The following is a 6316-nucleotide window of genomic DNA, read 5'->3' on the forward strand; positions in this document are numbered from 1 at the left end:
TTTGGAACAATTAATTAACACTAAATCTTTGAAGTCACTAGACGAAATTACATGAAGTCGCGTGGTGCGTGGTAGGTTTATTAGGGTTCAGGGTTTAAAGTTGTTATATTTTGTGGGTGTTTTTTTACTGAAAATTGAAGATTTTTGGACTATATTATGAGCTTATGTGGGCTGAAAGTTAAGGGTTATTGGACTATATAAGTGTATGTTTTTTTTTCCCTGAAATTTAGGTATTATTGATAGCTTATGTTATGGTTAAAATTTGAGGATCCTTTTGCTGAAATTTAGAGTTTTTTGTACTATTATGAGTTTATGTTCGTGGAACATTGTGCCTATCAAAGTTTATGATTTTGAAATTTGTGGATATTTTAGATCTGGTAGTTTTAATTGATTGGAATCTACACTAATTATTTATACTTTAATATTATTTTATTTAAATAGGGAAATTTGAATATATGACCCATCCCATAATTGATTTTGGATTTATGACTCTTTTTTTTTTTTAAAACCTAACTTGTGACTCCTGACTTCTTCAAATTTTTATCTTTGGAAAAAGACTAATTTACCTTCCCGGGTTAATAAATATACATTTATGATACATTAAATTTTCACGTACCTGTCCACCAAATTCTAAATTCATATTTCATATGGTTTGAACTCTAAAACAAACAAATTCTTATTTTTTAAATCCTCTCAAACAAATATTGTTGTTCACGTGTTTGATCATATTATCTGGTATGTTACAAATTCAAAATTTTTACTTCAAATTTGTTGAAATTATTTGAAATATTTCTCCATCAATATATTTTGCTGGAATGAAGTTCTTGTAAAAAAAACGTGGTTCACATCGTTGTCTCGGATCAATACTCAATTCGGGATTGAACTATTGCACTGAGATTGAATAATTTTATCCTGCATTCAATCTTGGTGCAATTTGGTTCGGGACATGATCTGAGACACATCCCGGACTGATCTCGAACCAAGATTGGTCCGAGACACTTCCCGGACTAATCTCGAACCAAGATTGGTCCGAGACAGTCCGGGATGAAGCAAAATTTTTATTTTATTTTGTTTTTTTTTGTTAACTCTTTTCTTATCTCACGTAGTTTTATTCGATTTGTTGGATTGAGTCCGTGATTGAGTCTAGGATTGAATACGGGATTGAATCTAGGATTGAGTCCGGGATTGAATCCGGGATCGAATCTGGAAAACGATTATTCTATTTTCGATATCTGGAGCCCTACAATCTACCGTAAAACAAATTGGCTGCTTCAGATAGCGCTGAAAATTGAAACCTAACACTAAGTAACGAAAATTTTTGAAGATTCGAGCCAATAACTTCGCTTCCTCCGAGATCCAAGACAACGATGATGTTGGTTGGTGATGGTGGATGCAAAACGTTGGAACAGATTAAATAGAATGTTCACTGTGGATGGATGAGACGAAGAGTCCGAGAATAGGGAGGGAATGGAGGGAGACAAATGGTTCGAGTATATAGGTTTAAGGTTTTACTTTTGGGAATGTAGGGAGAGGAAGAGTCCGAGAATGAGGATGGGAAGATGTGGAATTTGAAATATGAGGGTAATAGAGTAATTTGACTTCTACAGATTTTGAAAGTGGTCATAAATAAGGGTGGCTGTGTTCACAAATTAAGTTTTTTCAAAAGGGGGTCATAACTCCAATTTCAATTATGGGTGGGGTCATATATTCAAATTTCCCGATTAAATACACATTTCATTAGTAAAATAAAATTTTAATTAAAAATAAATAGAGTTTCATAGTAAAGGAAAACAAAATTGTTAAATCCACTTTTTCTAAAATTTATAAACAAACTAGAAAATAAACTCTATTGAGAACCCTGACAGAGAATGAAAAGTTTTTGTATTGCTCTTTTTTTGCCACTCGTAAGTTTTAATTAAAATATTGAGATATTTAAATCAAAGCAAAAAAAAAATTTAGAATAATAAAAAAATAATATGATAATTTAAGACAAAATATAGTAATCGTTTCAACGGGTGTTCTTGTAGGGTGCTAATACTTTATCAATCACACTTCGTAGAATGGCCGGTAACTTCGATTCACGTCACGATGTCTGTCAATCACTGCATCCAACTACATGGTATTTGTTTCTCTCCTTTTTAATTTGTCCCCTTATCTTCTCTCATTCTCTATTATCTAGCCACTTAGCTCAATCGTTCTATTCATATTTTAGATCTTATTGTCGATTGTGTTGTAGTTTATGTTCTTGTGAATTTTTTACTTAAAATGAAAAAAATTTTGCAACCTTGTGACCCAACCCAACCAGCTCGAGAAATATAGGGTTGGGTTGGGCTGGACCTCTAGCTTCGATTCCGTTGAGTACATGAGCTATTTGGGTTGGTCCATAAAACCCGCTTAACCCTACCCAACCCAATCTGTGAACAGCTACATTTTGCTCAAGCTTCTAAATTATTCTAATAACTAAAGTTGAACACATTTATCTTTAATAATGGAGATTGAATTTAAAATTTTTAAATTATAGTGGCTTAATTAAAATTATATGAAATAAATATTAAAAAAATCTTGCACAATAAAACTTAGTTGAATTACCGATTAGCAAGGTCAATTTTTCGTTATTCAATTAACTGTCAAATTTGGTTAACTTTGCCCAAAAGCCATTTTGAACTATTTTTTAAAAGTTTTTTGGAATTTAGAGTGTATTTTACCAAAAACTTATAACATATCACAACACTTTTCCACCTAAAAAAAATATTAATACATCCACCACAAATATTAAAAAAAAGAGCTCTGAATCTCGAACTCAAGATATTTTGAGAGGCTTAGGCATTGAAAAAATGACATGACCACCGGACCATTAGCCAATTTCTTTATAAACTTCGAAATTTTTTTATCAGGAATGTTCAAATAAACCCAATCCAACCCATTTTGTTTGGGTTAGGTTTAAAATTAATTTGATTTAGTTTGAGTCTATTTTTGTTTAACCCGACTTACTCCGTTCAGTTAGGTTCAGAAGACAAATTTTCGGATTGAATCGAACCAACCCAATTTTCTGTACATAAACCATAAAATACTATTTTTTATTCCTTTTTCTTATCTCAGTTTTTTTTTTTCCAGTAATATAACTTAAACATACAAATTTGCCCTTTTACTCTTCCTCTTCTCTCTCTCAGCACACAGATTCCATCGTACTATTCTCAGAGCTAGTCGTGCTCTCTGTCTAATATTTCAATAATTTTTTTCTTTCACACTCCATATTCTTAATAGAATTGGAATCTAAAATTGGTATTTTTTTCTTTCTCATTTTAATTATGTGGTATTTTACTTTTGAGTTTGCATATGTTGTATTTATTTGCAATTTTGCTCTACTGAAATTTTTTTACAACGAGACCATCCATATTCCAACAATGGGCAAGACTCGCTCGATGTTTTGATCCTTCTTCTCATTCTCGCCGTCCCGACGTGTTTTATACATCCCTTTCCTCTAGCTATGTATTGTGAGATTTTATTTTTTATTTAATGAGAAAGATATAAAAAATGACTATACATATTATGTCGTTAAGTTCTCATTTATCCTTGGAAGATAGCTTTTGCTCGTAAACTTTTTTTGTGTTAGAGTAATAGCAAATATCTCCATAGGTCAAAGCCTATCTCAAAGAACCGATGGAACAAACCAACCAAACTCAATCCAACCAATTTTTTGGGTTGGGTTTGTGATTTAGCAAGGGTTAGTTTGGGTCACAAGAATCTACTACTCGAAGGATAAGGTTGGGCTCAAAATAGCCCTAAACCCAACCCAACCCACAAACACCATAATTTAATATATCTATATCTATACTATATTAAAAAGTAGGAGGTAGGAAAAACATTTTTGGACATTTTTGCCCTTTACTAAATTTACAAATTACAAATTATACCATTAATATATTATTACAAATATTAAATTAATTATTAATTCTTAATTATCCATACTATAAATGCATGGAATATAAAAGGTTAGAATGCAAAAAGTTTTCCAACAACATAAAACTAATTTTTTCTTTAATTAAAATTCATACTTGAATTTCAAGAGTTTTAGAATTTGAAAAGCTTTTGTAACATTTTATCCTCTACTACTCTAAAAATAGGTTTCTTCTACATGTTTTTCACAAGTTTTAATACTTTTTTATTCTTAGTTCTTTCAAACATCTCTCAAAGATGATTCAATCATGAAAACATCTCAAGATATTTGTGACATATTCATCAAGTTGCAACGGAGGCATATGTTGAATCTACATATCTCGAATACTAGGCTTGTGACATTACCATTCCACAATTTTACAAAGTTGAATAATAGTATATGTCAAGCAATCTTCCAGAATGAGCATATTTACTCTAAAAGATGAGTGTGTAGTAAGTATTTGGATTTTTTTTTGTTACTATTGTTATTTTTCTATTTAGTGTGTTTTTTATTTGGAATGTTTCTTTTTTTTAGCAATTTTATTTAGTTTAGGATTTGGATTTTTCTTTTTGTTACTAATGTTTTTTTATTGTTTAGTGTACTTTTTTTTATTTGGAATGTTTCTTTTTTGAACAATTTTATTTAGAATATTTGTTTAAAATATAGATAATTACAAGCTCAAGCTCATGTTCTTATTGTTGAAAAAAAAAACAATCAATACATAAAAAAAATGTTTGATTAATAAATTAATTATAAACAATAATTTGTATAGAATCTGAAAAGGTGGAATATAAAACTTTTGGTCATTTTATTTTCTAATAATATAATTTGAAGAATTTTTCTTTAATAATTTTAATTATAATATAAAATTAAATCAATAAAATAATTTATATTTAGTTAAAAAATTCAACATATATAACAAAATGTCAGCTCTAAATAAATATTTAATAAACAAACAAAATATTAAAAAAATAAAATAAAGGACCCATATTAGGTTGAAATAATTTTAAAATAAAAATATTGAAATATCTATTTACTTTTTTATTAATATATAATTTTTTCCTTTACTTTTAATTTATTTATTTACAAAATATATCATTAACAATTAATTATAAATAGTATATTTAAAGAATAATTATAAATAGTACATTTTATTATTAGTAATTAGCTGTCAATAATAATAAATATATATAAAAATTAATCTGAATTATTTTTAAAAATAATTATACTTAAAATATTTTACGTGAAATTATATAAAATTTAAGTTACCTTATAATTAAAAAAAAATTTACGTGCATTGCACGTGGTAATATACTAGTCCATTGGAAATGCTGATAAAATTTTAATAGAATGTCCTAAGAAGCCAAGACGTACCAAAAATGTTATTTCACGTATATGTATGTTACCATGATGTGGTTCACCCTCTAACCATTAGATGTATCGTCAAATTAAAATTTTAAGTTTCTCTCTGATACATTTGAGAGTATAAAATTTCTGACCCCATTATTCTAATATCCATCATCATGGTCACGAGTGTAGCATGCTATATGCCATACCATGGACCTAACATCACGTTCAACTTCACTCAAGCTTCTCAAAACTCTGAAAAGGTTGTATTTTGTACATATAGAACTTTACCGATTGAGTCAATTTTGGCCTAATTAGGTTAATGAAGATCGATAAATAAATGACAAAATTTTAAAGATTTATGTTAAGCTTCAAAACCCAACACCTAATTTTGATTGATGTTTATGAGATATTTCAAGACCTTCAATGCTTGTATTAGAAGCATCTGCCATGGTCTGCAAATAGACTAGAACCAATGGCAAAATATGAAGTACAAGAGATTTGTTTCTGATTTGATCAAACAGTTTCTCAAATTGATGGTGCATATGGAGTAGTCATTATTTGAAATTATCATGATGCTTCAAACATGAAGAAAAATTGCTGCCCAAAAAGCAAAATGATCTAATAATTATTTTCATGAGTTTAAAATAATGTATATATGCATATGAACTTTAAAATGTTTAACATGCAAATTTAGATATATAGATTAATTAGTGGCTTGTTATGTCAATATAATTGTTAATGAGTTCACAACAGGATTTCTTTAAATATAAAACTTTTTTGTGGAGGTTAGATAGGTAGGGATATTGACTGATTTGATCCAAAATGTTTACGTTTTTCTCCCATGACCTACCGATTCAAATTGTTTTTTCTAACCAAAATCAATTTTTTCTGATATGTCAGCGAAGGTGAAAGTACAAAATTGTCCTTAACTTGATAAAAAAAATTGAGATATGAACCAAGAAAATAGCGCAAAAAAACTCCGGTGAATTCAAAGATAACTTGTCCGAGTTTTATGAAATTTGCTTAAAA

Source organism: Momordica charantia, assembly GCF_013281855.1.
Source record: "Momordica charantia cultivar OHB3-1 chromosome 7 unlocalized genomic scaffold, Mcharantia_2.0 BLBB01000007.1, whole genome shotgun sequence".
In the NCBI taxonomy this organism is placed as follows: domain Eukaryota; kingdom Viridiplantae; phylum Streptophyta; class Magnoliopsida; order Cucurbitales; family Cucurbitaceae; genus Momordica; species Momordica charantia.